The sequence below is a fragment of the Molossus molossus genome, unplaced genomic scaffold, assembly GCF_014108415.1.
Source record: "Molossus molossus isolate mMolMol1 unplaced genomic scaffold, mMolMol1.p scaffold_m16_p_22, whole genome shotgun sequence".
Taxonomy (NCBI): Eukaryota; Metazoa; Chordata; class Mammalia; order Chiroptera; family Molossidae; genus Molossus; species Molossus molossus.
Window position 1 is genome coordinate 32,419,555 of NW_023425358.1, and position 14,806 is coordinate 32,434,360.

The window sequence follows — 14,806 nt, forward strand, 5'->3', positions numbered from 1 at the left end:
TTACCTGGGATGGGAGCACGGACCATTTCGATTTTGATGTTCAAGAGTTAAGTGGCCCCTGAATGGTGGAGAAATGGGAGACGCTCAGGTGCAGTGGCACTTTCGGACTTTGAACCTGAGCCCTCAAGGTCAAGGTCTCCCGATCATCATGCCAAATGGAGAGGTGCCTGGCTCTCTGCCCAACTCGGGTGTTAATTGCATGTCTGCAAGGCCATCAGGGAGAAGGCTAAAATTAGCCGACGGCCTGATAGGATGACACCTGGCATCAGAACCCGAAGCTTCGGTGACAGGTTCATAAGATGAGCTTGTGTTTCAGGAGAACACACGAGCTTTCAGGAGCCCCGGGGATTCTGCAAGGTCAGCGTTGGGGCTGCACCTACCGGGCTGTGCACGTGGTGAGAGAAGATGCCGGCCTGCCCGCTCCTGCACGTGGAAGAGACGGGCAGAAGCTGGTAGGTCGGGGCTGCAATGTGTTTTTCGTGAATATGCAGAACCCATGCTTTTCAGAAATGTAAAACAAAGTAAGGCTCTGCGGCTAACTACAGAATTCACCGGGCTGCTTAAATTGCTGAGAGCAGCTCGTGCCTAGGATCTCCCAGCTGGGAAGACCATTCTTATTATGTGCCAGAAGCTGGGCACAGGCTTGACTGGAATGATCTCCTTTAATCCTCACAAATGCCTTAGGTGGTACGATTATTATCCTCATTCTGCAGACAGAAACTAAATCTCAGAGAAGTGAAGTCACTTTGCTGGTATCTCAGTCGAGACATAATCAAGAAGTCAGGCACTATTTCAAGGATCTACAACAGAGAGAATTTAATGCAGGGAGTTGGTGACATGGGTGAGGAGCAGGCAGGAATGGTGAGGCCACTGGAGATTAGCAACAGCAGAAAGGCTGGAGGGAGGGAGGGAGGGAGGGAGAGAGGAAGGGAGGGAGGGAGGGAGGGAGAGAGGAAGGGAGGGAGGGAGGGAGGGAGAGAGGAAGGGAGGAGGAAGGGAGGGAGGGAGGGAGGGAGGGAGGGAGGGAGGGAGGGTTGAGGGACGGAGGGTTGAGGGACGGAGGGAGGAGGTGGGGTTTCCCAGACCCTGGGGCCAGGGTCACCTGGTGGAAGCTGGAAACTTGAGGTTAGCCAAGCTGCCAGGGGCAGAGAGAAATACTGATTCCTCTCCTCTTCCCACCTTCCAATCTAATTCCAGCATCTCCCATTGGCAGGACCCAAAGGAAAGCCCACTGACAAGGACGTCTGGGACACGCAGGACCAGGTCAGCTCGGAAGTGGCTTAGCCGGAACTGGCCCCCAGGTCTGATCCAGCCCAGTCAAGGACAGCGTCTCTCGTGGACGAACACAGCAGCTGCCTCTCAGCTTCTTCAGGGTAGCATCCTAGTCTCGTGTGGACACAGAGGAGGCTCAGATACCCTTCGAGATCCTGGGCAAGGCTCCCTGTGGACACAAGGGAGTCGCTCGAGACACGGGTTCCAACCCCGGCTCAGGCGATGGCACCCTGTGTGACTTCAGAACAAATCATTTCGCCGCCTCTCTGAGCCTCGGTTTCCGCCTCTGGAAAATAAGTGACAGAAATGCAGGGCCTTGCAAGGCTGACTTCAAGTGGCTCACAGCCGGTGCTTAAAAATTAGACCTAATTGCTCCCACCACCATCCACATTATGTAACCTACTCAGAATTAGCATCTTACTTACAGGCTGGTGCTCCCCGGACAGACAGGGCTGGCAGGGAAGAAAAGCGCATCTCTCAGTCACGTCCACAGGGCTGTCCTGGGCCTTCTCTCAGGGACCCCTCTGCTGTCAGGCAAACGTGCTCAAGTTCACTAACAGTGACAAGCTGTTCCCGGGAAAGAACACCTGGGGATGCTGCAAACTCTGCTTATTCTAGCTTCCTCTCCTTAATGAGGGCACCTGCCTCACGCCGTGGTCCTAAGGAAAGCATCCGTCAGGAGAGAAAGGAACCCAACTCTTTGGAACCTGCAGACCTGTCATGAGCCTTTGGTTTCAAAGGCACCAGGAAGCACCCGCCACCGTCAGGATTATGAAACGTAGGAGACGCGTGTACGTTCGACATCAAGTCAGCTCAACCGCTCGGCTGTGATGGGGCGGGTTTCATTTCTTCAGCTGGTGAGTCACCTGCTCTCCAAAGGATGTCACCCCCCATCTTCCAGGGGGACTCTTCATGCCACCTGCACAGCCATGCGGCTGGCATGGCAGAGGGTAGAACCCCCTACGACAGTGCTACTTGAAGTGTGCTCTGGAAATGCTCTCTCTCTGGACCGGGGTGAACAGTGTCCCCACCCCGTGCCCAAATGCCGTCCACCTGAAGCTTCTGCATGGGACCGTCCTTGGAATGTCATTAGTTAAAAGGAGGTCCTATTGATTAGAGTGGCCCTTCTCTGTCCTCTAAAAGTGCAACAGCTGGTGTCCTTAAAACAAGAGGAGGAAGAGGGACATCACCGCGAGGGCAATGTAGGTCGTTCCCGACTTCGCTCCCCCTCACAAGGAGAACTAATGACTATTCAGAGACAAGACACCAACTAAGAAAACCCTAGACCATGGAGTGAGGCGGAAGGGCCCCGTGCACCGCAGGGACAAAGACAGACCGCATCAGGACAGATGTGAACTGAGCCTGCTCGTGGTGATCACAATATATGGGACTCGAGTCATTGTGCTGTATGCCTGAAAATGATCCTGTGCTGCATGTCACTGACACATGAATAAAACTGAAAGGGGAAAAAAAATACATTTTTGGAAATCTACAAGAAAGAGAAGACATGCAGAGATCCACACAGGGACGGAGGTCGTGTGACGAGGCAGAATTGGAGGATGCGTCTAGGAGCCGAGGAATGCTCGGAGCCGGGAGAGGCAAGGACGAATCCTAACCAGTCTCCGAGGGAGCAGGGCCCTGCCGACACCTTGCCTTTAACATCTGGCCTCCAGAACTGTAAGAGAATAAACTTCTATTGATTTTTTTTATCCTCACCCAAGGACATTTTTGCATTTATCTTCAGATAGAGTGGGAGGGAGAGAGAGAGAGAGAAACATCGATATGAGAGAGACACATCGACTGGCTGCCACCCACACAACCCCAACTGGGGCCGGGGCCAAACTGCAACCGAGGTACGTGCCCTTAGCGGGAACCGAACCCAGGACTCTCTGGTCCGCGGGCTGACGCTCTAACTGCTGAGCCAAACCAGCCAGGGCTAAACTTCTATTGTTTTAGGCCACCCGGTTGGTGGTCACGCACGGGTCAGTCTGTGGACCAGCACCGGTATACGGAACACTGAATAGCTCTGATCAAAGACACGATGGAGGTGGATTTGGGCCTCCTCTTACTCCAGTGCTTGGACTTCCCAAAGGGAGCTTGTCATGTTGGCTTTCCGAGGACCTGGCACCAACATTCTGGAGAAGTTTTGGGTGCCAGAGCTCCGGGAACAATGGCAGGAAGAGGAACAACAGCAAATTCACCCGAGGTCCAGGGAAACTATTGCTCATATCAGTCTCCGTGGCCTAGTGCACCCCCACCCCACCCCACCCCACCAGAATTTAATACTCATGGAGACCCCTCGGGCTGAAGCAGAAGTTTCTGCTATGTGCACAGTAGCGGCATGCCGAGGCCACCCAAACGTTCCCGAACACTCCAGCTTCCCTTAGGGGAAGATCAAACTTGGAGCCACCATCCAGGAACACATCTAAAGACTAGGCCTGGCCGGTATGGCTCAGTGGCTGAGCGTCGACCCACGCACCAAGAGGTCACCGGTTCGATTCCCGGTCAGGACACATGCCCAGGCTGTGGGCCTGATCCCCAGTGGCGGGCATGCAGGAGGTGGCCAATCAATGTTCTCTCTCATCGATGTTTCTATCTCTCTCCCTCTCATTTGCTCTCTCTATAAAATCAGTAAAAAAAAAAATTTTTTTTAAAGCAGCAAACCCCGGCCAGTTCGGGGCTGATGCTATTTAAAATAATAATAATAATGATAATAATAATAACAACAACGATAACGATGATGACAGTGGCAGTTAAGATTCAAAGCCATTTGACATACGTTAATTCACTTCACCCTCACAACAACCCTATGAGGTAGACACTATTGTTATCCCCATTTTACAGATGAGGAAACTGAGGCTAAGGATGCAATGAACTGAAGATTCCAACCCAGGCAGGTGTGGCCCCGAGTCCTTGCCCTTAACCACTGTGTCAGCGCATCGTCTCTTGGCATAATATCTATTCACAACTCACTTTATAAAGAAGCCGTTTCTTTTAGCCTAAATGCACATGTCCAGCCTGAAGAGGGATCTTCCTCGTCCTGCCCACCTTTCCTGTGCCCTTTGTCACCCTCGGATTGCCAGGCTTTCTGAAAGAGGGAGAGCCTGGTAGAGTAAGGAAGGTAACAAGAGCTGTAACAACAGCTAACAAATATTAAGCACCTGCTGTGTGTCCGGCCCTGTTCTGGGAGCTTTCCATATTTTAGCCATATAATCAGCACACGTCCCCCAGGGGGTCACCATTATCATCCCCAGGGTAAGTCACTGCCTTGGCTTTATAGAGAAACACATTTCCAGTCAGTGGTCCCCAACTTCCTGTCACAGTTCTTTACGTGTCCAACAAGAATTCGTGCACTTTCTATGTACCACGCCCCACACACGGAGCTGAGACCATCCCCCGCCCCGGTGAATAACAGGTCCCAGCCGGAAAGAGCTTTCAGTCTTGTGACAGTAACCAGAGCACAGTAACATAAGGTGCCTGGACAGAAGCATTCACGGACACTGGCTAAGCAGTGTCTTCAAACAGGGGTGATCTTGCCCCCCCCAGGGGACACTGGGCAATGTCCGGAGGCATTTTTAGTTGTCACAACTGGCAGAGGTAGGCAGAGACCAGGGATGCTGCTCATGATGCTACCATGCCCAGGGCAGCCCCCACGACAAAAAACGTTAAGCTCAAAATGTGCCAAGTTTGAGAAACCCTAGGTGAAAGGAGTCAAGGTGAATTTGAGATGGGCTGTGAAGGATGTGTAGGAGTTTAGCAGATGGAGAATTGGGAGAACGAACAGCCCGTGCAAAGGCTGTGCAAAGGCAAGGAGGCAGGTCAAGAGCAAGGCATATTCAGAGACTGGAATAGTAATAAAGGGGGGGGGCGGATCCCAGTGAGCCCCCCTGAGTAGTCTGAATGCCATCCCATAAGCAACCGGGAGCCATGTGAAGTATCTGAGCAGGGTGAGAATCTTGTACGAAGAATTGAGGAGCACAGGCAGGACGGGGGAACAGGAGGCCGCGAAGCCAGGCGTTTCCTTGCATCATGTCTCCCCCAGCCTCTGATTAACCCTAAATTCTGGGCACCGCGTCCCTGGCAGGCCCGCTGCAAAGTGTCCTTCTCCGTCCCAGACCCCGCCAGGCACAGATTCAAAAAGCAATTAGCCTCTGCCGCTGCTTCGGGGACAGATCTTTCCCTGTCAGTGTACGTAGGGAGGGGAGGAGAGTCCAATCTGAGTTCTCCTCGGCTCCACAGGCTCCGTCTCCGCACCTTTTCCCTCTCACCGCGATCGACTGCGGCGCAAAGTGGTTCTGGGCCCCGGGGGACCCGAGCCTCGCAGCCTGGCAGGGCTCTCCGAGGCCCGCCCTCCCCGCAAAGCCTCCGGCCGCCCCTCCTGCCGTCAGCCCAGAGAATCAATACTGCACTCTCTAATCTTGTTCTCTTCTTGGCCAACTGACTTTGTCCCTGCTCCGTGACAGCCAGGGCCCGAAATGGCAGAGTCGAGTTCCCAGTTGAGGAGCATGGACTCATTCACCATACGACTCGGGCAAGCGACCTCCCCCAGCGAGCCTCGCTTTCCTCATCTGCGTAATGGGAAAAGGTCTCTAAGTCAGAGTTGTGTAAGGATTCGTGGAGATTATGCATGCAAATTGCTCAGTCCCGTGGTTGGCATGAACACTCAGTAGATTGAAATGGTGATGTCACCGGGGCCACCTAATGCTGCGTGACCTTTCACACCGTTCTATTCCTCACTACAAATCGTGAAACCACACACACAAAAAAAGGTGGAAGGGAAGGGCAAATGGGCGAGGTCCTTCTGGGTGTCTGACCGCCTACCATGTGTGTACGCGCCCTCCTCCCATCCCCACGCAGCAGCCGTGGAGACGAGCTACCCAGCTCCTCCCCGGAGGAAGAGTCTCCTTCTCTATGACAACCTTCAGGATCTGAGGCGGCGTCTGAGCCAAGGCCACCTTCTTCCCAGCCAACGGCTGAGCGTGGCGGGGGTACCTGGACCTGGCCACTCGGAACATGGGCTTCCTCAGATGGGAGACCTTTACCAAGACTTGGTCAGATCTGCCTCATGGTCTGAAGGCTCCCCTTTCTCTCTTTTTCCTGTATTGATTTTAGAGAGAGAGAAAGGGAGAGGGAGAGAGAGAGAACATCGACTGGCCGCCTCCTGCATGCCCCCCACTGGGGATCAGGCCCACAACCTGGGCATGTGCCCTGACCTGGGACCGAACCGGCGACCTCTTGGTGCAGGGTCAGCGCTCAACCACTGGGCCACACCGGCCGGGCCTCCCTCCCCCTTTTTCTTTCACGGACCTTAGCCCCCAGTAAACCTCTTGCACCTATTACTCTATCAGTGTCCGCCGGCACACTCACACTAACCCTTGATGGTGTGTGCACGCGTGCGTGTGCGTGTGTCCGCGCATGTGTGCAGCTTGTTTCTCTCCCTGCAGCATGGAATCACCCTGTCCACCCATCATATGAATTAACCGTGCAGAACGTAACAGCCTCTGGTAGAACGTGAGGGACATGAGAGCGGTGGGGGAGGGGAGCGGTGGGGGAGGGGCGTCTCCGCTCACGACACACTGGTTACGCAGACGACTCGAATGACGGCAGCTGTAACGCAGCGTTCAGCAGGGCACGCTCTGCCTCTCACAGAAGCGAAAATCGTTCAAAAAGTCAAATCTCCTCTGAGTCCAGACCCAGGAATAACCAGAGCAGCCAGCATCTGTTGCGGGCTGTGGTGGACACGGCGGTGCACCATCCAGATCCGCCATCAAGGAAGGACCCCAGCTTTGGAAACGCTCACCCAAGGCCACAGGCATCCCAGGGTGGCCCATGCCAATGGCTGACCCATGAGGAGTATACAGACCTGGTCCTCTTGGCCGTTAGCGCTCGAGCTCCCCGTGGGCTCAGTGGAAGCAAGCGCTGGGCCCCCTTTGCAGCTTGACCTCCCCCTGCTCTCTCTCTGCTTGCGTGCCCTCCCTTCCTCTGGTGTTGGTCCCAGTTAATGAACATCCTGTGTGTTGACCTCCATCTCAGAGTCTGTTTCCTGGGACCCCGACTGCGACAAGGGTTACCTGTGCTAGGAGCAGTGACGTGCATGAACTTACTACATTCCCACCCACCCCGCAGGGGCAGGAGTTATTCATCCCATCTTGCGAATGAGAAATCTGAGGTTCAAGAAGGTCACGTTGCAGGCAAATGGGGAGCTGAGATTCAAGCCCGAGTGCGTCGGACTTCACAGCCCGGGACTGGGAACCTTTGGAAATGAAAGCTGCCACCCCCACCTCCAAGCCGAGTCTCCAAATCAAGCCCAGCTTCCACCAGCAGCCAGGGCGCGTGCCAACGCCTCCTGACTCCCAGCTTTGACCTTGGGGGTCACCCTCAAGAGCCACCACAAACCAACATCAGCAGTCAGGAAAGACTAAAGGTCCTGTTGAAAGGAGTCGCTGCTGAGCTGATAATGAGTTTAAAAGAAGGTTTAATCAGACGTGTTTATCTGATTGAACCCGAACCTGAGGAATGAGCCTGAGACTTCACAGCCTACTGGACGCCTGTCAAAATAATCGAGTAAACACACGAACGATGTAGCTTCTTTATGGATTTTTTTTTTTCACCACCTCACTGGGCAAGAGAAAGGGAGAGAAAATAGTACAAGCACTGCAAGCATTTGATTGAAATACTCGCTGTCTTCGGGACCAAAAAAGCAAGACTCTCTCGGTAATTAAATGGCATTGTTTTAGAAGACTTCATTAGAAAGCCTTCCAAGGAGGAATGCCCCACACAGGTCTGATGACACTACCATCTGAGACTGCTCAATTAGAAGGGCAGGAAGAGGGCAGGCGACATGAACCACACAGACCTGGAGAAACCAGGGGGCCATTGAGGGCCTCGTCACCGCAGCTGGGACTGGGAGGAAGAAAGCTTTTCCCGACGCAGTGTTTGTTCTGAGGTCGCTAAAGCACATCCACAGGTGATTGAGCTTTTAGGAGACAGGCATTTTCTCTGCATGCAACAGGACTAGAGAGCCGGACATTCACGGAAGCTCAAATGCTGCATAATAGGTCATGGGTTTTGCACTTGATGGGGGTATTTTTAGCACGCATTGCGGATGGCTGAAGTGACTGTCCCTCTCTCTCTGACTGCCTAACGCACCAGGCATCAAATCACGGCATCTTCAGACAGACAGTGATGGAAACTTACACCTGTATTTACTGACATAGTCTTCTCTCCTTGCAGTTTCTCCCTCCCTCTCTCTCCTCTCTCTCTCTCTCTCTCTCTCTCTCTCTCTCTCACACACACACACACACACACACACACACACACACACTTTGTATAAAGTGAATGAACTACAGAACTTAGAACTTCCCTTCCCCCAAAGTGAAAACACTTCATTACTCCCTTATCCTCAACATTTAGCCATATTCCGCCGGGTGTATTGATACCCAAACAATATCGGGGTCTCTTTCTGATTGAGAAGGCAAGGAAAAGCCACCGAGTTTAAACAACCAGTGAAGTATTCCACAGCATTCCTCAGAAGGTACCGATGCCCATAATCATAGTTTCAACTTCATTAAACCACTAACATAGCATTTTTTCTAAATCCTCACCTGAAGATATTTTTTCCATTTATTTTCAGACAGAGTGGGAGAAAGGGAGAGGGAAAGAGAGAGAAACATCGATGTGAAAGAGACACATTGACTGGCTGCCTCCCACACGACCCCGACCAGGGCCAGGGACCAAACCGCAACAGAGGTACGTGCCCTTGACTGGAATTGAACCCACAACTCTTTGGTCTGCAGGCTGATGCTCTAACCGCTGAGCCAAAGCAGTCAGGGCTAACATAGCACTTTTATAGCCTGAATTCTCTATTCCCGAGTGCTCATTTCTTTCCTGCCTCCTCACATTTCTAGGGAAAGGAGTCTACTCTCCTATAAGTGGGGGAGGGGAGGATGGAAGGTTTCTCACCTCTTCCAGCCTCGACATTCTGTTGCACCTTTATCAAGTCCGTTTATCACATCATCACAGGTGCAGATAGATTTGATCTTGAAAGACTTTAGAGAAAGGGAGACACGCTGTTTTTAAAAAGCCATTTCGATTCTACTTAATGAGAGCATCTTTCGTTAATGGAACTTGGAAATGCATGAAAATTGGAGACATAAACTCTAGGATAAGAAATATTAAAAGTACCACTGCCCTGCTGCCTTATCGTCTTCATCTCACTGAGTCATGTGTAACTCGGGATTACACTGTCTAATGTGGTTGTATCTCGAATGCACTTACCATTGTTACGGTGGGTTCCATAGCGCGCATGACTGAGATTAGCGGTTCTTCCCGATGAGTTGAAATAGACCAGCGCTAGAAACCACATTCATTATCTAATCGTATTATTCATTTTCACTGCAAAAGCCATCTAAGCACAGCAAGCTACTTTAATATCTTTTCTAAAAAGGATATTATTTTGCTTATAATTGTTAGCCCAACAAATTTAAAATATTGAACCTGAACAATCACACTACTGTTTTCGAACAGATTGCTTGGAGTCGAGGACAGTCCCAATCTGGCCCTCCATCTGTTTGCGCCCCTGAAATATCGCTCCCCTGAGCAACTGCTGTTGTTTGTTTTCCTGCGGATCAATTTAAGACTTAACACTCTTCCTGTTTCAAGGGTCAGATCTGGTACGATCATCCATTGTGACCCAAGTGAGACATATTTGGAGATTCATGCGCTCCTTCACATCATTGAAGTTCCGGGAGGAGCAGCAAAGCAGTAGTTTTCACAGTGGCTCACGTCAAGAGGAGAAGTCTAATTCACATCCACACCCTGGAGGAGTGCATGCTACTATTCTAAGCACTTGACAGAAAGTGTAAGGGGCTTGTGTGTGTCGTTTCACACACCACACAACCAAGATATGGCTGGGTACCATTATCATACCCATTCATCAGATGGACGAGAACCCAACAGTCAAAGAGGCTAAGTCATTTGCTCAAGTCATAATAGTCAGGGGTGGAGCAAGGGTTCAAATCCAGCTCTGCCTGAATCCATAATACCGGCTCTGCTAGAGATTAAATTCTTGTCCCAGCTCTTCACCTTGCCAGGATCCATGTCCTGTATCATATAACTCTGTGGCTCTTCCCACAAAAACAAAAACAAAAACAAAAAAAACAGTGTACTTCCCTGCCCCTTTGGGCTTAGCCGTGTGACTTGATTTGGCTAATGTAATACATGCAGCTATGACACAAATGTAGGCTTGGATGTGCATCGCAATGGCCCTGCCCTCTTAAAATTCTGCCATTGTTACCAAAAGAAGAACATGCCCTGGCTGGCCCACACGTCCCAAGAGAACAATGAGAGACATGTGGAGCAGAGCCACTCCAGCCAATCTGCACGCTTGTGAGCAAAAATTACATGTTTGTTGCATGCTGCCGGGATTTGAGGTTGTTTGTTATACAGTAATGGCTAACTGACACAAAACTCTAGTTTGCTGTCTCTTGAGTATCATAGATCTTCTTCACAACGGAGAGGAAAAATCTGTCTTTTAACTCAGTGTTAGCCACGAATATTTATAGAACAAAGAAATTCTATAGCCACCAACGTATGGGGGAGATCACCTACCTGCCACAATCTGATATCCTAAGACACGTTGGCACCACGTCATTCATCATCGTGTTCAAATACCTGGCTTAATTAGCTCCCATGAAATCTTTGAGTCTGACACTGAACTTTGCAGGGTTTAATTGATTCCTCCAGACAGCTCCAAACACACACACACACACACACACACACACACACACACGGGAGACAGTTGTCAATCTTAAACTTTAGCCTGTTTCTCTGTTACTGCAAAAAGATTCAGGAAACAACCTGATCCCGAAATATGTTGTGGGGACAGTCGCTCTGACACTTCTTTCCTTCGGAGGGTCTTCTGATCAATGAGCTAAAGGGGACAATGGGGGAAGCTGCTGGCTCAAAGCCAAGCTGCTTCAGGGCAGAACACAGGTGCCACATGGGGCGGGGGGCAATGAAAAAAATAAAAACAGGGGAGAGGTCAGACTCAGCAAAGGGGATGCCAAGACATTCCCAATTCCATGGGCACCAGGAAAGCACTCAACTCAAGTTACGCAGAGGTCAAGGCGGCTGCTTACATGAAATTCCAGAAAAGCAGCCTCCGTGGCTCCTATCAGCACAAGATGGACAAGCCCTTGATGAAACTCAACCTCGATCGGTCTTCGGCTCCCGTCTTCCATTATGACATCCTACCCAAGTGTCGTCATGGATCAGTCAGCTGCCCTAATTGATCGAATACCATTCCTGCATGGAGACCAGCTGATCCCAAAGAAGCTGTGGGTCATTTGTTCATTCCACCAATCGTTACTGAATATCTGCCATGTGCTGGAGCTACCATGGTGAACGAGACTGATGCGAACAAGACAGAGATGGTCCCTGCCCTCGTGGAGTTTTTGATTTAGTGGGGGAAACAAGTAGACAAGCTATTACATAGAGTGCAATGCATGCAATTATCGGGTGCTCTAGAAGTGTCTCAGGCTGGTGTCACATCATAAAACTTTTGACACATGAAACCTGCCCAGTGCGAGTTTCGTTTTGACAGACATGAAGGAAAGGAGGATTCAATTAGGACACTCTGCAAACGCCATCCCTTTGGAGCCGGGGAGAGACTGCTATTTTACATGTCTGGAAGCTGCCCCGTGGGACCTGGTGCTCAGAACTTCAGTCTGTGGTTGCTGCGACAGGACGGAAAAGCCAGTGATGACTTCTTCTTGTGATGTTTAAAATAAACCGAGGGAGTAAAAGCCCCTGAGCAAGAATGTCAATTAGGTCTTTTCTTTCCCAAATAATCTCCTGCTTATAATTTTCTATGGCCCATCAGATGAAGGATTATTCTGCTGCTCTGTACCTCTTTTATTTGTATCTCTTAAATCAAAACTTGAACCGCTGATCCCCAGGAGTGTGGGGTGAAAACTCTTACCCTGACATCTTGATGGACTCCTTGACAGGGTCAGAGATAACAAATCTATATATGCCCTCTACCTCCGAGCGCTCATGGGCAGGCAGCCTGGGAGGGTTGGTATAACTCAGGAGACTTCAAACAGTCCCTTGCTCAGCTGTGTCAAGTGTCCCATTAGGTAGAAATAAAGCCACAGGGTGGCCGAGCCCACTCAGAGCCGTTGCAAATTCAGCAGAAGAGATGTCCAGCATTATCAGACACCCATGTGATTCCCGCATGAACTAAACTCACTGAATGGGCAAGAAGCAAGTGGTACCCTGAGGAGGGGGGTGACACGTGGTGCTAAACGGCTTCGGCTCAAATCCCAGTGGCTCTTCTTTTTCACTGTTTGGTCATTAGCAAGTCACCTGCCTGAGGGTCTGAGCTTTGGTTTTTGTCAATTGCTATAAAAAATGATTATACTCCTGCCCTGGCCGGTATGGCTCAGTTGGCTGAGCATCATCCCATTCACCAGAAGGTGGTGGGAAGGTGACAGGTTCGAGTCCCGGTCAGGGTACGTGCCCAGGTGGCGGGTTTGACCCCCAGTCAGGTCCTGTGCAGGAGGCAAATGATTGATGTTTCTCTCCCCCACTCCCCGCACCTCTCAAATCAATTTTTTTAAATGATACTATTCCTAACGACAATAATAAACCGTGGCCACCCTCCCTCACAGCATTACTGGGAAGATCAAGGAGAGAATGAAGAGGAAAGTGGTAATAATAATTGCTCCCTCCAGAAGCCAACTCTAAGACAAAGACAGGACTGCAGTGGTTTATCTGGGAGGGGACGCTGTAGGAGACAGACAGTGACAGAGAGGAAGGAGGCCAGGTATCAGGACCTGGAATGAGCTGTGGGCACCTGGCGTAGCTCTTGCTGGGCGACTCTTAGACATGGGATAGGACACACCTCAAGGAAATCCCAACCAAGGGGTAAGTTAGCTGGGTACTGACTCACTCCCCATAACTGTTGAGGGCTGATTTGGGGGATGGTGACTCCATCACACCCCTGGTTGGTCTCATGCAAGGGCACCTGTGGGAACTCTGGGAGCGAGTGGAGAAAGTGCACCCACGTGGGACCCTGATCATTGGGGAACAGCCACACCAATCCTGGACTGCACCCCCAGACTTTGATAGAGCAAGAAAGAAACATTTATCTCATTTTTGGTCTCTTTATTACAGCAGCCACGTCTGCATCGGAACTAATACAAAGAGAGCGGGACCTGGTCAGTTGCTTCTATGCCCATTTTCCAAGTCAGACACAACCACCCACCATCTTTTTAATCTGCTAATCGTGAAAAGAAATGACCCATGGCTGGTGGCTCAGAAGTCAGAACCGTCTTAATGCCAAGATTGTTTTTGTTAATCCTCACCCGAGACTATTTTTCCATTGATTTTTAGAGAGAGGAGGGAGAGAAACATCAATGTGAGAGACAGACATGAATTGGTTGCCTCCTGCATGACACCGAACCAGGAATGGAACCAGCAACCCTTCAGAGGGGCAGATGCTCTAACCGCTGAGCCAAACCGACCAGGGCAAGATTTTTTTGACAACCAAACTTGGACATCTTCCATGTGGTTGATTAACTGCATTTGTGGTCTCAGTTCATGCCTTCCCAGTGTTCATACCTTTGCAACAAGACTTTGCAGCTCCTCCCATCAAGGGGCAAAGTCTGCTTCCCCACCCCTGAAATGTCTAGCTGGGCATATAAGGCCCGAGAAATCAATGCTAGTTAACATCACATGCTTCACCAAATTAGCCTGACCAAATAGAGCAGGCTAATTTTTAAGCTGTTAATTTTGGATGACCCTTGAATGTTGTTATATCCAAATGACCCTTGGCAGAAAAAAATGTTCCCCACCCAATATCTAGACTGGCCCTGTGATTTGTCTTGGCCAACAGAATCTAGGGGCAGTAATAGTGGGCCAATTCCAAACCTATGCCTCAAAAGATTCTGTGTACCCCTGTTCTCTCGTGGGACCTGCAGCCCTGGGAATAAAGTTAGAATAGAGGGTTAGACACTAGGTAGAGCAGATATAATTCATCCCAGCCAAAACCATCCTAAATCACCTACCCACCCCCCCCCACCCCCAGCTGACCACAGACAGATGAAAAGCCAGGCAAGATCAGCTAGACCAGACCAGAAGAACCATCTATCTAGTCCAGCTTAAATTGCCAACCCACAAAACCATGAGCTAAAATCAATGGTGGTTGTCTTAAGCCACTAAGCTGCTTATTCTATGAGCTCAGAAGCAAAGAGCTGGAATCTTTTAGTGACCTGCATGTGGGCTGATGAGCAGAGATTACCTCTTGAGAAGGCTCTTGGCAATAGCTGTCAATATTTTAAATGCACACACCCTTTAGTGCAGCAACCCCATTTCTGGAAATAGATCCTACAGACAGTTGTGTATGGACTGAAAGACATATCTCAAAGATGAGTACTGCAGCATTTTTTATACTTTTCTTAAAATGTTAGAAACGATCCAAGTATCCATCCATTGGAGACTGCTTAAAAATGTATGCTATAGCTATACACTA